This window comes from Mus pahari, chromosome 5, assembly GCF_900095145.1.
Source record: "Mus pahari chromosome 5, PAHARI_EIJ_v1.1, whole genome shotgun sequence".
NCBI lineage: Eukaryota > Metazoa > Chordata > Mammalia > Rodentia > Muridae > Mus > Mus pahari.
The window spans coordinates 20,173,116-20,183,723 of NC_034594.1; the positions used below are offsets into that span (position 1 = coordinate 20,173,116).

Sequence of the window (10,608 nt, forward strand, 5' to 3'; positions counted from 1 at the left end):
ACCACTCCAATTCCCCTTCTGTGGAGGAGCTGAATGGGCTTATCCTCAACCCTTATTTATTTATTTATTTATTTATTTATTTATTTATTTATTTATTTATTCGCCTTAGCATTTACTTCTATCCCATATTCTTGGAACTGTCTTCATCAAAGCTCAGGAGATGGCAATGATGGCAGATATGCTGGCTCCACCTCCAACAGCAGCTGCTGGAGCTGCCTGGGAAGACTCACATAGCCAGAAATCCGGGAGATGCTGTTAGGGTGGGCAGCTGTCTGCAGCAAGCCTGCAGGCCAAGTCTCTCACAGAGGTGTAGGCAGTGCCTGCACCTCCTCCAGGCACTTGTCGTAGGTCTCCTGATATTCTTCATGGGGCTTCATCATGATCACACAAGTAGGACGCTTGGAGCCTGGGGCTGCACCCAAGTCCTCGCATAGAACTGGGAGATGGCAGTACACCTCAATTGGCAATGTATCTCCTGCCAAAACCATGATCCCTTTCTCGCCCTTGTTGACAAATTTCTGAACCTCCTTCACCCCGCGAGGAATCTGCTTCTGCTTCACAGCCTTCTTGATGCACTTGTAGAGCTTGCACGTCAGGAGGTGGGAAGCCAGGGGCTGCGCGATGGGGTTCAGGTTGACCAGCAGCTCTTTGTACGTGCGCTCCTCGTTGCAGCCCTCCGCCTGAGCCTCGGACTCCTTGAGAACAGCCTTGACTTTGGTCATCTTAGCAGCTACAACTCCGTCGGGGCATCGGGGAACCACGCGGCCGCCTCAACCCTTATTTTTGGATGGGAAAGAACAGAGAGATCCTTGCCTTTTAGAACAGGAATATTCAAATAGTTCTCAGAGTAGAGAAGCTAACGGAATAAAACTGTCCATGCCCCTAACTTAGGTTCAAGAATGACCAGCATGTGGCTGTCAATTTTAGGTTGACATGTACTTCCTTTCTCTTGTTACATCACTCTGAAGGACACACCAAACATCACATGATTTTTTATAATAATTTTAATATTTACTCATGATTATTACTTTTGTTAAGTTGATTGGTTTTAGAATCACCGTGTAAACATACCCCTGGGTATGCCCGTGACGTGTTTCCAGAAAGGTTTACCTGAAGAGAGAGGTTTAACTGAATGTGAGTAGTATCACCCCGTGGGCTTAGGATCCCAAGATGAATTTAAAAGTAAGAAAGCAAGCAGAGCAATAAAGTGAATCTTTCTCTGCTTCTGGTCTGCAGAGAGGGTGGGATTAGCTGCCCCACACAGCTAACGTTATTACTTCCCATATATGTACAACAGAGCGGACCCTCAACTGTGAGCAACGGAAGCCCTTCATGCTCTAAGTCGCCCCATCTGTGTTAGAGACTCCTCTAGGCTCCTCCCAGGGACCTAGCAATTGCTGTTACCACGAGCAGTGGCATCAGATAAAAGACTGCTCCCAAGGCAGAGGCAGGGGGATTTCTGAGTTCGAGGCCAGCCTGGTCTACAGAGTGAGTTCCGGGACAGCCAGGGCTACACAGAGAAACCCTGTCTCAAAAAAANCTAAAAAAAAAAAAAAAAAAAACTCCCTTCTCTCTCCCTCCTCCTTCCTCCCTCCCTTCCCCCTCCTCCTCCCTCCTTCCTCCCTCCCTCCCCCTCCTTTCCCCTCCCTCTTCCCTCTCTCCTTCCTCCCCCCTCTTTTCCCACATGTTCCTCTTTTTATTCTCTGTACCCCCATTTTCTGCCCTCATGGCTCTGCTCCCCTCTGTCTGGCTCTACCCCCTCCTCCAAGCCCTCTCTCCCCTTCCTCCAAGTAAGCCTCCTTCACACAAGGTCAGTGGCATGGCTTGATTTCTCAGGGGGGCACCTTGGCATGAGACTGTCAGGTATTCCCCCCCGCCCCTGTGCGTGCCACTACCACATTTTAATCATAGACTCCAGACTATTGTCACAGCAACAAGAAAACTGTATGTCACAGAAAAGCGGTACCAAAAGTGCGATTGTTGCTGTGAGCAACCTGACCTTATGGATTGAAGGTCTTTGAAACTTTGAGGGAAGAACATGGAAGAGTTTGGAGCTTTAAAAAAAAAAAAAAAAAAAATCCAGAATCTCTGGAATGCTGTAAGCTGAGCTCCATGGGCCAGGCTTGTGGGACTTTAGAGAAAAATCATGTTTCAGGGGACAAAGGCTCTCAGGACCTGGGCTAGAGGCCATTGGTGTGCTACTCCAACAGTTTGGCTTCACTCTGCCCATCCCTTCAAGTTTATATCAGGCTGAATTCAAACGCAACAGACTCATGTGTGGCAGAAGAAGTTTCAAGACAGCGAAGCAGTCAGGCTGCGGTGCATCCGCTACTCTCTTGTTTTCATACAGTTCTACAGTGAGCACAGAACGATGTAAAAGTGTGCAGTTTGTTGAGGGAAAGCTAAGGGCAGATTTGAAGTTGTGGACCAAGGGTTGCCAACAATACATCTGTAGTTATTAATGAGATTGGCAACACTAAGAAGAAACCCACATTCTCCCTGGGACAATAGGAAGGCTGCTCCTTAGCAAGACCACATTCATCACCAAAGGCTCCAACCTGAGGAAATGTAGATAAGTAGAAAGAAGAGGGTCGGGATTCAGACCCAGGACAAACAGCTGAGGTGCATATTTAACAGACCAAAGTGGTCCTGGCTTCCAAGTTCTCCCAGCATCCCTCAGTCCCTACCTGGCACACCTCACCCTCTACCCTGACCTTCCCACCCCACAGGCTGAGCTTCCTCTCCCCCAGAGGCCTTTTCCTATATAATCCAGACATTTTGGTCTCCCACCCCCACTTCTGCCCCTTCTTTCATGTACACATTCTTTCTCTCTTTCTTTTCCTCCTCCCCTCTGTTTCCCTCCCCTGAACAAGCAACTTCCCTGGCTTGTTCTTGCCAGAGAACCTGCTCAAGAGCAGTTCCCAATAAACCTGTGTCTATGGACTTTAATTCGGCTTGAATCGGCTCATTTCACCCACAGAGAAATGATTTATCAAAGGGAGTCTGTACCTGGGTAGTCACCTTAGCACTCCCCAGCTCTAAAATGCTTACCTAACAGTGGATTTCCCAAGAGCAAGTCAGAAAGGCATACAATTGGCACAGCTGCTGTGATCCAAGGGGCCGGGCAGGCTACAGCTCAAGCTGGTAGCAGATCTGGGCAGTGTTATCTACGAAGTATTTATTTTGCAGGCAAGCAACATATAAAGTAAGAGGGTTCTACTTGCTTACACCAAGGTTCAGAAGGCCAATGGGACAAGATAATATGCCACATGGTTAAATTCCAGCAAGGACGACCTGATAGGCTTAAAAGGCCAGGAAGATGGAGCCTAAGCTACAACAGAATCCCAGGGTGTCATGCACAGGCATGTCAAGAACATGGCTGTCGGGATGCACAGGCATGTCAAGAACATGGCTGTCGGGATGCAGAGGCATGTCAGGAACATGGCTGTCGGGATGCACAGGCATGTCAGGAACATGACTGTCAGGTGAAAAATGTCTGCCAAACCTAAGTAGGGTGGCACCAAGAGAGAGGCTGTGGGTGCTTCAAGAAGCAGAACTGGAGGGGTTGAGATGATCTGGAGCCCAGATGATTGTGTCATGAGTCTCAGCCACTGGACCGGAATCTTCAGGATTCACTGCTTGCTCCCGGGGTTCCAGTCTTGCTTAGGTCCCGTCTTTCCTTACTTTGCCCTCACTCTTCCCCTTTGGGGAGGGAATGTTTACTCTGGAGTTCAAAATTTAAAGATGGTTTTGCATTCCAGAAGAGACTTCAGGCTACTTATTTTTTTTTTTTTTCATATATTTACTTCCTTTCTCTCAACTCCTCCCAGATCCTCCCCCGGCCTCTCTATCCGCTCCACCTCCTGATTTCTCTCTCAAAACTAAAACAAACAAACAAACAAAATGAAAATCAAAACAAATAAACAAAGCCAGTAAGAAAGATCAGCCAACCAATCAACAAACACACAAACAAAAGCAAACCAAAAACTACAGAAAAAAACATGGAGTCTGCCTTGCCTTGTGTTGGCCGGCTACTCCTGGTCAGGGGGCCTACCCTGATGTAAGGTTAACACACCCAGTGACACTCCCAGTGCAGAAAACTGAGTTTTCCTTTCCCAGCAGGTGTGAGTCTTGGTTAAGCTTTGTGTCCGAATCTTTTTCTCAGCTCTGGGATTTTTGTCTGGTCTGAACTTGGTCCTGTGCGTACTGTCAGAGTTTCTCTGAGCTCCTCTGTGCATCAGTCCAGTAGAGTCTGGAAGGTACTGGTTCCTTGGGGTCATTCATCAACTCATCTTCTTACAATCTTTCTATCTCCTCTACCTCATAAAGTCCAAAGCCTTAAGGGGAGGGGTTTGATAACGATATCACATCTAGGACTGAGTGTTCCAAAGACTACCACTCTCTGCACATTGTCCAGTTGTGGGTCTCTGTGTTAATTAGCATCTACTTCAAGAAAAAGCTTCTCAGATGAGAGACTAGCAATGTGCTGATCTATCGGTATAGAAATCTATCTTTAGGAGTCCCTTTGCAGAATAATAATAGTAGGTTCTCCCCTACTTAACTTATGTGGTCTCGGGTTCTCAGTCACTTTAGCAGTGTTTGGAATGGATTCCATCTCACATTGCGACCCTAAAGTCAAGCAGTGAAGTGGTTGGTAACTCCCATAACAGTTGTACCAATATCTCACGAGTATACCTTTTAGTAGGTCTCTGTTGTAGATCTCAGCGTTTGTAGCTGGGTGATCTCCGTGGTCTCTTTTCTCCTCCAGCAGCATGAAAAGAAACATGAATACCAGTCAGTAGGGGCGAAGCTTCCACTGAGCCCCAGATTGATTTCTCCATGCTCAAAGACACAAGTCAATGATGCCTTCTGCTCAAATGGCCATTCCATTAGGTTGTGGAGAGTAGCCTTGGAAGCAGCCTGTGGTATTCAGGGAGAGGTCTATGGGACCCCTCTGGTCAACACAACCCAATAAGATGTAATCCATTTCTGGCACTGGAGGCTTTACTTGGTGGCAAAGGAGTTCTACTTGTGGGATTGGAGAGATGGCTCAGTGGTTAAGAGCACTGGCTGCTCTTCCAGAGGTCCTGAGTTCAGTTCCCAGCAACCACATGACGGCTCACAACCATCTTCCTCTTCCGTGGGGGCTCCTCCCTGTTGTCCTCTCTCCAAGCCCTTGAAGATGCAAACCTACCTATGTCTCTTCTCCCCCACAATTGGCTGCTGGCATCTGTATTTACCAACCAGAATTAACTGGGGCCAGGGTCCCTTCATGTCTTACGTTGCAGACTCTTTCATCTTTGGGGCAAACAGTTTTGGGGGACCCAAGTTAGCAGTTGAGTACAGGCATCATTAGGCCAATCTAACTTTTGTGGTTACTGCGACGGAAACAAAAACATCCAAACCTCAAAGGTGAACACCCACCTATAAAAGAAAACATGCAATATCTGTCTCTTGGGTGTCTCAGTTCACTCAGAATAAGTATTCCTGGATATATTCCTTTACCTCCAAATTTCATCTTTCTTAAGAGCTGAATAATATCCCATCATGTAAATGCACCACATTCTTGTTAGCCACTAAACAATTGATTGCGTCTAAGCTGTTTCCAATTTCTGACTATTATGAACAGGGCAGTAATGAATACGGCTGAGCAAGTGTGTATATGAGGACCTGATGGCTTTTGTGTATATGCCTAATCTGTCCTGAGGGACTTCCACACTAACTGTGCCTGTGTCAGCTTGCACACCCAACAGCAATGAATAAGAGTTCCCTTTCTTCCAAATCCTCCTCAGCGTTTGCTGACCTTTGCTTTTATCGACCTTGGCCCTGCTGAGTAGAAGAAAATGAACTCTCAAAATAGTCTGAGTTGGCATTTTCCTGCCGGCTAAGGACGTGGAGCATTGTTAAAGTGCTGCTCATCCAAAGTGGGTTTCATCTTTTGAGACATCTCTGTTTCTCTTCTAAGCCTCACTTTAAAATGGCTTTTAAATTGGGTTACTGTTTTCCTTGTTGTTCGGGTTTTAGTACTTCATATATTCTGGACACCAACCCTCTGTCAGACATATAATTAGCACAATTTCCCCCCATTCTGTAGACTGCTCTTTGTCTGAACATTGGCGTCCTTCACTGTACCTTGGAGGCTGCTTTCTCTTCTGTCAGATTTAGGGTGTCTGTCCTTACATTGAGGTCCTTGATCCAGTTGGACTTGAGTGTTATGCAAAGTGATAAACATTCTTCTACATGAAGCCTTTAGTTTAACTAGAACCACTTGTTGAAGATGCTGCCTTTTCTACAGTGTGTATTTTTGGCTTCTTTGTCAAAAAACAGGTCTCTGGAGGTGTGTGGAATTATGCCTGGGTCTTCAGTTCTACTCCATTAATTAACATATCTGTTTTTATGCCCATACCGTGTTGTTATTATTACTAACTCTATGATACAACTTGAAACCCGGTGATATATCCCAAAGTCCTTTATTATTCATGATTACTTTAACTCTACTGGGGTTTTTGTTTTTCTGTTTTTATATTGTTGAAGGTTTTCTTTTTTTTTCAATTTCTCAAAAGAATTGTGTTGAAATTTTTATGGGCATCTGTATTGAATCTATAGATATGACAGATCTGTGAGTATAGGAGGTCTTTCCATATTCTGGTGTCTTCTTCCATTTCTTTCCTCCACGTCTATAAGCTCTGCCACACAAATCTTTCAGTTGCTTGGTTCCAGTTATCCCAAGACAATTATTTGAGGCCGTTGTGAAAGGTAGTGTTTCCCTGATTTCTTTCTCAGTTTACTGTTATTCGTATATAGACAAGGCACTGGTTTCTGTGTGTTTTATGTTCTTCTACTTTGCTGAAAGCGTTTGTCAGCTGTAGAAGTTTCCTGGTGGAGACTTTAATGCATAACATTATGTCCCCTGCAAACATACTTTGACTCCTTCCTTTCCTGTTTGTAATTCCTCAGAGTCCTTTGCTGTTTCTGTGTTAGGTGAGCTTTAACTGAGCCATCCCCTTACCTCTGGAATGAAACTACCCTTATCTTGCTGGGTAATCTTTTTATGTGTTCTTGAATTTGGTTTGAGAGTATTCTATTAAAAACATTTACTTCTCTGTTCATAAGGGCTATTGATATAGAGTTTTCTTTTGGGGGCATCTTTGTGTAGTTTTGGTAACAGGATACTTCATAAAAAGAATTAAGAAGCCATGTGGTTGTGGCACCCTCAGAGGCAGAGGCAGAGGCAGGCAGATCTCTGTGAGTTTGAGGCAAGCTTGGTCTACAGAGTGAGTTTCTAGACAGCTAGGGCTACATAGAGACACCATGTTTTGAACACACACATACACACACACACACACACACACACACAGTATTAGGGAATGTTCTTCAGTTTCTACTTTGTAGAATAATTTGAGGTATATTGACAGACTTCTTTGAAGGTCTGACAGAATCCATTCTGTGTTAATTCCATCTTTTTTGGTTCAAGGGGGAGAAGAGTTTTAGATAGTATTTCTATTTCACTGTGTGTATGGTTTGTTTAGATCAGTAGTTCTTAACCTTCCTAACACTGTGACCCTTTAGTATAGCTTATGTTGTTGTGATTTCTAACCCTAAAATTATTTAATTTCTACTTGTGATGGCTTGTTTATGCTTGGTCCAGGGAGTAGCCCATTAAGGAGTAGGTGTGGCCTTGTTGAAGTAGGTGTGTCACTGTGGGCATGAGCTTTAAGACCCTCATCCTAACTGCCTTGAAGTCAGTCATCCACTAGCAGTCTGCAGATGAAGATGTAGAACTCTCAGCTCCTCCTGCATCATGCCTGCCTGGATGCTGCCCTGCTCCCTCCTTGATGATAATGGACCAAACTTCTGAACCTGTAAGCCAGCCCCAAGTAAATGTTATCCTTATAAGAGTTGCCTTGGTCATGGTGTCTGTTCACAGCAGTAAAACCCTAACTAAGACACTACTTCATAACTATAATTTTGCTACCATTATTAATGGTGATGTAAATATCTGATATACAATATATCTGATATGTAACCACAAAAGGATCACGACCCACAAGTTGAGAAACATTGGTTTAAATTGGAATAAATAACCAAACTTATTACTGAAATCAATGAAATAGAAACAAACACAAATCTGTGAAACAAAAAGTTATTGGGTTTATTTGTCTGTGTTTTTAGAAAATCAATAAGATTAACAAAGCTTTAGCCAAATTAACTAAAAGCAAAGAGAGAAAACCCAAGTTAATAAAATGAAATGATTTTTCATTTTTTTCTAGCACTTTCAAGTGTGTCATTTAGTTATGAAAACAACATCTCTCCAGTTTTCCGATGTAAGTACTTAGTGTTCTGTGCCTTGGGCTCGTGTCTGTCTTAGAACTGGCTTTGTCCATTGTGTCTAACAGGTCTAGGTAAGTCTTGTTTTTGTTTTCATTCAATGCTAAAAAGTTTTCATCTTTCAAAACCTTCCTTTCTTGACCTCATTTTCATTCAGCAGTGAACTGGCCAGCTTTCATGAGTGTATGTACCGTCTTCTGTGACCACTGCTGTTGTATCCAGCTTTAATCCACAGTGATCAGATAGAATGGAGGATCTTACTTTGTCTTACATCTGTTGAAACTAGCTTTGTTCCATAATACGTGCTCAATTTTGGAGAGAGTTCCATGGGCTGTTGAGAAGAAAGTTTATTCTTTAATATTTGGGTAGAGTGTTCTGTAGATATCCATTATGTCCATCTGATTCATAATGTTCTTTAACAGCAGTGTTTCTCCATCTAGCTTCCCACCTTCTCGTCTACCAGTTGTCGAGAGTGGGATGCTGAAGACAAGCAGTATCAGTGGACGCGACTTGATCTGTGAGTTTAGCTGTAGTAGTGTTTCTCTTACAGACTTGGGTGCCCTTGTGTTTAGTATATACACGTTTAGAACGAAAAGCTCCTCTGGGTGGGTTTCCCTTTAATGAGCATGTAGTGTCCTTCCATGTCTTGACTTTAGGCTTTTGAATGTTCTTGATGAAAATGTTTTGAATGTTCTGTGAACTTCTGAAGGTAGGGTGGATATACTGAAAGTTGTGAGACGGCCAGGAGTCTACGTGGGGCTAGAATGTTGTGATGTTCAGTGACGTGTTCAGCTTCCGAGTTGACATTTGCATGGAGCTTGTCATGGCTAATCTGCTTTGTCAATTTTGCCAGGCTTTGGATCACCATAGATACACTTCTAGTCGTGTCCTCAAGGGTTTTCGAGAGAAGCGTAATCGAAGAGAGAAAGCTCACCCTGGATATGGGCTGCACCCCTTATGCTGGACTGAATAGAAAGGAGAAACTGAGCTGAGGCTCAACACTCCCTTCACGTTCTCCTTCCCGGTTGTAGTTGTGATGTGGTCATCTTCTTCAAGTCCGTCACTATTTCTTCCTCACCGTGATGGACTGCATCTTCAAAGTATGGGTCAAAACAAACATTTCCTTCTTTTGGCTGCCTTTGTCCAGCATTTTTGTATAAGCAATGAGAACAGTAACCAACAGAGTGCTTTAAAAGGGTATGGACCAAGCAGGAGAGATGGCTCAGCAGTTAAGAGCACTGGTTGCTCTTCCAGAGGTCCTGAGTTCAATTTCCAGCAACTCTACGGTGGCTCACAACCATCTGTAATGAGATCTGTTGGCCTCTTCTGGTGTGTCTGAAGACAGCTACAAGCGTACTCACATAGATAGACTGAATAATAATAATAAAAAAAGTTTCATAGTTTTTACCCTGACTTTCATTCAGCCATGGTGGCATGTGTCTGTCACTCCACCTGCTTGGGAGACTGAGGCAGGAAGATCACCCGCATTAGCTGGAATTTATTAACACTCTTCTGAGAGTGCCAACTGTCAAAGCTGGGATTAAAACCTTAACTCATTTTTTTTTCTTTTTTAAAAAAAGTTATTTACTTTTATTTCATGTGCAGTGGTGTTTTGCTTCATGTATATTTGTACGAGGGTATCAGATGCCCTGGAATTGGAGTCACAGACAGATGAGCTGCCATGTGGGTGCTGCCACCTGGGTCCTCTGGAAGAGCCATTTTTCCAGCCCCCTTAATTCACTTTTAATATTTTTTCCTGTATTGGGGATTGAATCCAGGCCTTGTGCCTCCTGTGGAAGTGCTATCCCACTGAACTACAGCTCCAGGCAGAAACATTATTTCATGGGGAGACTTTAATTAGACTGCCAAAATAGTCCCCTCCCCTCCCCCGCCTCCCTTCCCCCTGCTTCCTTCTTGAGGTGCCACAGAATTCAGAGTGCAACAAAGATGAATCAGCAGGTTCTGGAAGGATTTCAGATTGGGTTTACTCTAAATTCCAAGACTAGCTGGGTGTAGCTGGATGATGAAAACTAGAGACAACAAGGCATTGTATGATATTTTGGGGAATTTTCTTTCTTTCTTTCTTTCTTTCTTTCTTTCTTTCTTTCTTTCTTTCTTTCTTTCTTTCTTTCTTTCTTCCTTTCTTTCTTTCTTTCCTTCTTTTTTTTTTTTTTAACAAAAGTTAATTTAAATGCAAAACAGGCTCAAATTTCATTCAAGCTATAGGTGGGAAAAGATATTATGATAAGGAATCTAGCAGCTTAAATAGGAACGGAAGAT

The 10,608-nt window shown here is 43.7% G+C and overlaps 1 pseudogene across 1 annotated transcript in view; it reads right to left on the minus strand.

Annotated features, from left to right (window-relative positions):
• Positions 1 to 267: 267 nt before the first annotated feature.
• LOC110322580 overlaps positions 268 to 10,608 on the minus strand; it is a 12,206-nt pseudogene continuing 1,865 nt past the window's right edge. Inside the window, exons 2-3 of the transcript XR_002380578.2 lie at positions 4,696 to 4,762; positions 268 to 776 (exon numbers count right to left, since the gene is read on the minus strand). The product of XR_002380578.2 is annotated as an H/ACA ribonucleoprotein complex subunit 2 pseudogene (transcript). The remainder of the gene's footprint in view (positions 777 to 4,695; positions 4,763 to 10,608) is intronic.